The sequence below is a fragment of the Apodemus sylvaticus genome, chromosome 8 (assembly GCF_947179515.1).
Source record: "Apodemus sylvaticus chromosome 8, mApoSyl1.1, whole genome shotgun sequence".
NCBI lineage: Eukaryota > Metazoa > Chordata > Mammalia > Rodentia > Muridae > Apodemus > Apodemus sylvaticus.
In genome coordinates this window covers 116,869,788-116,877,350 of record NC_067479.1, presented here as the reverse complement: position 1 = coordinate 116,877,350, position 7,563 = coordinate 116,869,788, and the positions used below count along the sequence as shown (strand labels likewise).

Here is a 7,563-nt window from a genome sequence, read left to right as displayed (position 1 = left end):
GCACCGAAGGGGCGGAGAGATGCAAGAAAAGCAAGGGCAGATGACACACACATCGTCTACGATGAAGAGGGGGTCACCAAGCTCATGGGTAGATGGTGGATAGATTCCTCCAACAAATAGTCTTCTAAACTTGGCGTGACAGACACAGCACCTATTGGTACTAAAATTATTTTCCCGAGTTGAGTTCTTGCTGGGGCAGAAACAGCAGACAGTGGAGGAGTACCTAAGTTAGAACGCTGGGGAAATACTCCAGCCTTAAAAAGAGAAATGGCGGTGAGGAGGAGGACATCCCAGAGACTTGAAAGTGAGGTGTCATGTTCTCAGGCCTGAGTGAAACAAACAAACAACAGGGTAATGATTCCAGAGGCAGGCTCCACTCCCAGAATCAATTAGCAATAATGTTTTATTACTAAGCAAAACCCAAACTGAATGGGGGGGGGGGAGCAAAGGGCATTTGAAAAGAGCAGAGCGTGCTTCCTCATTCTCTGACTTCTCTGACGCTTCACCGCACTTCTGTTTTCAGTGTCCTGTGATCCGAGCTTCCAGAGCGCTGCATCTTGCCTATTGACTGTAAACACTGCATACAGTTTGCAGCCAGTGCTCTATATTTAACATCACAGGCATATCCCCATGATCCCCATGCCGCTGCAGCCTGACCCGTGGTCACCTTCAATTTCTGCTCTCTCATCTGTCCAGTGGTCGGAACACACAGTACTAGCCTTTCCCTGTATCACGGTTAGATAGTTTCATCAATTTACATGAACATAAATATGTTTACATATATATCTTTTTTTTCTCTTCTTTCCTTAGGTTAAATTTCCGGAAATGGGAGGTAAGTGAGTCAAAGTGAATGCTTCTTAAGAGCTTGTGTTGCAAGAGGCCAAACTGTTTTACAACAAAGGTCAAAGGTGAAACAGAAGATAGAGCAGGAAAGAGTTGTGGAAACCACAGGCACAAATCTAACATCATAGAAGGTTGTGTCTCGATGCATTTAGTGCCTGCCACACAGTAAGGTGCCAGTAAAAGGGTGAGGAACTGACTTCTGTATCCAAGTTTTACAGCTCAAAATTGATTTTTCAGGGTCCAGAGACATGGATCAGTGATTAAGAGCACTCATAGATCTTGCCAAAGACCCAGATTTGGTTCCCAGAATCCACATAGCAATGTATAGGACTCACCTGCAGCCTAGTTCCGGGGAACCTGATGCCTCTGCTGGCCTCTCCTGGCTCCTGCATATACACCGTGCACATAAATATGCCCAGGCACACACATATACACATGAAATACAGAAAAATATTTTTAGATTTATTTTACTTTCAGTCATGTGTACATGTGTATGTCTGTGTGAGTGTATGCTCTCTCTCTCTCTGTGTGTGTGTGTGTGTGTGTGTGTGTGTGTATGTGTGCGCGCTCAAAGGCATCAGAGCCTGTGAAGACCTGGGAACTTTACCAGGTCCCAGGAGGAGGAAGAGCAGAGGCAGAGAGAGGAGGCGCTCTTCAGACAAGGCTTTGGAAGTTAGTTCTGGTCCTGGTCGCAGAGGAGACAGCGCTGCAGTTGCCACCAGCTCAGAGATTTCTGGCTCTTTTCTCTTCACCTTAAATTTGGGTGCCTTTTCTGAATAATCAAAAGCAGCAAAAACCAATGCTATCAGGCCAGCATTTTAAAGCCAGAAAAAGAGATGAAAACGAGAGGTTTGACCCTACTCAGTTGCAAGACTACAGTCTTATTCAAGTCTTAACTGAAACTGGTACTGATTTGGAAGCAGTAGCTCAGGTTCTTGATGCTTCTGCAGCAATACTTGACTCCCACCGCTATGCACAAACACTCTTCGACATTCCGGTGGCCGGAGGAACGCTGGCCCCAGGTGGTACACTGGCAGGTGACATGATGTGCACAGTCGTCTGTGCGTTTGTAGCACAAGAAGACCTAGAGATCATGCAGGCATTCGCTCAGGTTTTTAACAAGTTAATCAGGATACAAATACCTGGAGAAAGGTTTTGAAGATGAAGTTAAAAAGTTACTGCTCTTCCTAAAGGGATTTCAGAGTGGGAGAGGATCAAGCTCTCCGTGTCGACTGGGGTCCTCCTGGCCAATGGAACCCTTAACACATCCGTTCTTAACAGCCTTTGTAATGACAATTTGGTTAAGGAAGGGGTTTCAGCAGCGTTTGCTGTAAAGCTCTTTAAATCATGGATAAATGAAAGACATCAATGCAGTTGCTGCAGGTCTTCAGAAAGTCATCAGCATGGACAGCAGACTGAGGGAGCTGTTCCTGGCCAGTAAACAAAGCGTTGAGCAAGCATTTCACTGAGGCAGGCTTGAAAGAGCGTTCCAAGTATGTCGGCAACCGGCCAGCCTTTGGGGCTCGGAGGGAGCGCCTAGGAGCAAATGCCCCGCGGCGACCCATTCAAGGACACAATTTTATATGAGAAGGAGGAGATGGAAAAAAATAACATCCCAGAAACAGTGATCATCAGGGTAGTGTGTCACGCGTGTTGAGCACCGTGGTGTGGAACGGGAAAGAGGAGCTTGCAGCAGAGCAAGCCACCAAGCACTTGAAGCAATACAGCCCAGCCCTCCCCTAGCCCGCCGCCACAGCCGCCTTCGCTACTCCAGGCCAGTCTGAGCTGACTCTGTGACTGAAGACTCAGGAGTGTTGCTGTGACAACAAGCCTTCCAGAAAAGCTGGGGTGCTGAGTGAAGAGCCCATTCTGGGGTTTGGTTTTGTTTTGTTTTTTGTTTTTTGGATTTGGTTTTGTTTTTTTCAAGACAGGGTTTCTCTGTGTAGCCCTGGCTGTCCTGGAACTCACTCTATAGACCTGGCCTCGAACTCAGAAATCAGCCTGCCTCTGCCTCCCAAGTGCTGGATTAAAGGCGCGCGCCACCACTGTCCAGCTGCCATTTTTCTTTTTTAAATTGCCATGAGCCAAATATTTCAATTGATTAATCCATTTATTTTAATGGCTGCCTTCATTGCTTTCTCTTTGCTATCCACTTATAGTTAGTTGGTAGGGGAAGACATAGCCGCCCTTTGGGGAAAGGCTAAAAGTGGACATTTTGAAAGTTTTTTTTAATTGGTAAAAGAAAATAGTAAGAATAATGCCACCAGAGACTTGAGTGGAAATTGCCCATTCTTAGAAGCCAAGAATTGGGCATTTAAAGCTTATCTTGAAAGAATAACATGTAATATAATTTGAAATAAAGGTATAGTAACTGTAAGAGCATTATATCGAAAACATTGGTGGGTAGGGTGAATTTGTAAAATGAATGACTTTGATAAAGTTTTATGCACAGGCAAATGTGTTCATTGAATTCTGTGTAGTGTTCTTTCCCTTTGTAATCTTTAATCTTAAAAAGATTTTTTTAAATAAAGTCCATCCTTAAATTTAAAAAAACAGAGAGAGAGAGAGAGAGAGAGAGAGAGAGAGAGAGAGAGAGAGAATAACCATATAAGGTCTTAGGGCAACCAGAACTTGCAGCTTCAGCCACCGGTGGGTGGATGGATGGCTGATATAGGTTAGCTGATAAGTTTAGGGATAGAGATTTCTGTGCCCAGCAATTGTGTTATCTGGCAAGTTTTAAAATAATTAAGCAGTCTAGTGTTTTTCTTCTGCAGAGCTAAGATGTGCAGAAGAAAGAGAAAATATGGAGCAATTGATAGCAGTTTGTCAAAACCCTTGGGGAGGAAGAGGAAGCCGTGGAGAGCTGGCAGGACTGTGGTCTCTGAGCTAAGCCAGGAGCGTGACCGGGCAAAGGAGGAAGCATGCTGTTTTACAATTACCCAAGGGGCCCAGCGAGGTGGCCCGTGGAGGGTTAAGATGCTCTCCGCCAAGTGTGCACTGAGTTTGAGCATAGGGGAAGGAGAAGAGGAGCCCTGAAGGCATCCTCTGACGTACATTAAAATGTTTTGTTTTTCAGGCTGGAAAGACAACTCCATACTGCTCTTGCAGAGGGACCAAGCTAGGTTCCCAGCACCCACGTCTGGCAGCTCACACGCGGTTCCTCGGGCTCCAGGGGACCCAGTGCTTCTGGGCTTTGTGGGTCTCTCCATGCACATGCCCACACTGGAACACACGCACACACACATAATTTTTCTTATTTATTGGCTTTGGCTTTTTGAGACAGGGTTTCTCTGTATACCCTTGGCTATCCTAAAACTTGCTCAAACTCATAGAAATCCACCTGCCTCTCTGCCTCCTGAGTGTTGGGATTAAAGTCATGTGCTACCACTGCTCAGTTGAAAGTTTTTAAAGATTGATCTTCAAGTAAATTTGCTGTTTGCTCCCCAAGGAACAGAAATTGGACGATTGGGAATGAATATTTTGCAATCTTCCGATTTGTTGCTTTTGCTTATGATCCAAAAATAAAATGAAATGAGCATAGATTATGTAGCTGAGGTAATGCTTTGGTGAGTAAAATGGTTGTTGCTCAAGAGGAGACTTGAGCTTGTATCCCCAGCACCTATATAAACATGTGTACCTGTAACCCTGGATCTGGGGACATGGCGGACTCTGGACAGGATGATCCTTGAAACTCCCTGGAGTGTGCTCCGAGTTCAGCGACAGACTCCGTCTCAAAGCAATCAAGGGAAAGCAATCAAGAAAGACACCCAACATTATGTGTGGCTTCCGCATGCACACACATTGGCAGGGCACGCACACATGTAATCAATCAATTAACTAAATTAATTAAAGTGGTTTGCACCAACATGGCAGGTTACAAATATGTTTTGGACTCCCCTCTAAATCCCTAGAAAACAACGCATAGACTTTCAGGATGCAGTGGTCCATGCCTGCAGTCCTACCATCTGAGAAACCGAGGCAGGAAAACCCAGAGTTTTAGGATAGCCTGGGCTACAGAATGAATTCAGACCTTCATGGGCAACTCAGTGAGAGCCTGCACCAACAAGAAGGAAAGAGGGCTGGGAATACAGCTCAGTGGTAGAACTTTTGTCTAGTTTAGATGAGGCCCTAAGTTCGAGTCCCACCCATCCCCAAAAAAAGGAAGGAGGGAGGGAGGAGAGAGAGAGGGAGGGGCCACTGTCACTAAAGTAAGAAGAAATGTAGATGAGGGCAGGGCCCAAGATTATAATCTCAGCACTGTGGAGAAGGCAGAAGTATGGAAGGTTTAAGGTCCTCTTGTTAGCCTGGGTGTGTAACACAGGTCTCAAAACACAACAACAACAACAACAACAACAAAAAACCAAATAACAAGGTCACCAGGGCCCCTTTCTTTTCTGTATCAAATATTGGACAGTCAGTCACAATGGTGTTTAGTTTTCTTCATCTTCTGTAGCAAAGTTTGACCTTGTCCTCCTCACCCTCCCACCTTCACCACAGCCACGGGCAACATGACACGCCCAGTCAGTTGTTTTGTGGGAGCAGCCTAGGCTGACCCGGCACTCACTATGTGGCCTAGACTGGCCTTCAACACACAGCAACTCTCTGGCCTCACTTCCCCTCCCCCACCTGCAGTGCTGGGTCACCACTAGCTGACAAGGGTCTTATGACAAATGACAAAACCGTACATTGTGGGGACATCAAGAGTGCCAGCTACAGCTGATGGAGAGAAAATGCCGTCACAACCCCTGTGTGGGCAATGGCTTACAGTGAACAAAACGTCCTTTAAGAGTGGCAGTGTGGAGAAGCAGTCACCAGAGGCGGATGGAACAGAAAAAGCAGCAAACGCTCTCCGCTCTCCCGGGAAACACAGCGCAGCCGAGGAACTCTTCTATTCACAGAGCGAGAACTAGGGAGAGTGCTAAATGGGTGGCACCCGCGGTCTTCTGTTGCACTGCATTAAGGACTGGCAAATGCCATTCACGTGAAGGTGTGGATTGGAGCCCAGTGGAGGCACAAGCAACACAAGATGTCCAACAGTCTTTGCCCCTCAGAAGGACAGACACCGAAGGACAGACACCGTGGTGCACAGGTTGCCGATCCCGCCGAGGTTTGTCCTCCCTGCTCAGACCACAGCCTCCCTACCTTGCTACCTCCACCTCCGGTCGACTCTTAATTGGTTGTGTAATTTGCCTTTCCGGCCTTTCTTGGACAGCACTTAACCTTATCACGTGCGATCCTTCCGTAGCTTCTTCCGAAAGTGAGCACTGAGCAGGGCTGCCTTAAACTGTTTTTGCTTGGGCCCCTGTTTATAACACTGTGCCAAAGCTAAGACTCCTCAAACTGGCGCGGCTGTGGGATTCGCCAGCTCCTTCCAGTTCAGTGGTGGACTACGGAAGGACAGACGGACGGACGGCCTCCTTCACTGCAGGAGCCAGAGGCGTTGGCTACGACCAAACATTCTCATTTCCACAGGAATCTCAGGCAATAGCTGTCTCCTGAGGGAGTAGAGCCTCAAAATTACGTTCTCTATAAATCAGAGTCACTGCAGCAGGGCAGCCCCACAGGCTCTCGAAAAATAGAGAGTGTGGGTTATTTTTAAAATCCCTCACCAAGGGAGGTTCAGGGCGGTGAGTCAGTTTTCTCTGGGCTTCTCTGGTGAAGGAGAACCAAGTTGCCATGTGGACATTTTCAGCCTCTGAAACCTTGCCCCGTGGGCAGAGCCCACCAGTGCACTCTTACTGAAGAAACACAGATGATACACGGTCCAGGGGTGCTGAGGCCAAGGTTGGTTTATCATATATATTCCATGTCAGTAAGATGGCACTGCTTCCAAGTACCAGCTCCCTCCATGTTCAGCGGGGTGACTTTTTACTTATTGTTGGCTTTATTCTTTCCTGGTTCCAGGAAGGTTTGCAATCTAATGAAGAATTATTTGCTGAGGAGGAGTTGTGTGGCAGGAGAAGAATCAGTCTTCCCGAGATATCAATTTTACTTGCTTTACAGAACATTAAAAAGAAATTTTAAGTGATAAATGCATTAATCTACATCTACTTATGATTAGCCTGCTCCGGCTAAAATGGGGATACATTATCTGCAAGACATCTTTCATACTCCCAAGGCACTTTAAAATAATGAAAACATATAAAATCATATCAGAGTAATTAAAGTAATGGCAAATAAAAACATAGGCGATATGGAATTGCCTATCAGAGCAATGCATCTCTTTTTATAAGCCCTTTGTGATATTGCTATTAATTTTTAAGTAACAAAATATTGCTCCTGAACCAAAAATGGGATATTAACTTACACATACACAATTAATTGTGTTCCAAATGCAAAGCCCTACATTCTAGTTTATAAAAGCAACTTCTGTGGGTATCTAGTAAATCCTACATCCAGTGGCCACTTGCCTGTGGTCATGCAAGCCACAGAGGAGACTGTATGGAGGTCTAGGGCTGGGGAGATGGTTCAGCTGTAAAAGTGGTTTGCAAACACATCTAATGGCCTGAATTTTGATCCCACCTAAAAAGTCACAGAAGGTGGCTCACACTTGTGACCCAGCACTACAAAGGCCAGATGGTTAAGGTGGAAGTGGAGACAGGACAATCAACTGAAGGCTTGTGTGAGCAGAGCCTCCTTAAAGTCAAGATGGAAGAAGAAAACAGGCTCAGATCATTGTCCTCTGAACTCCACTGTAATAAGTCTCTCTCTCTCTCTCTC

At 46.0% G+C, this 7,563-nt stretch overlaps 1 pseudogene; it reads left to right on the top strand.

The window, feature by feature from the left end:
* The window catches only part of LOC127690852 (eIF5-mimic protein 2-like), a 5,920-nt pseudogene extending 167 nt beyond the window's left edge, over window positions 1-5,753 (top strand).
* The last annotated feature ends 1,810 nt before the right edge of the window (window positions 5,754-7,563 follow it).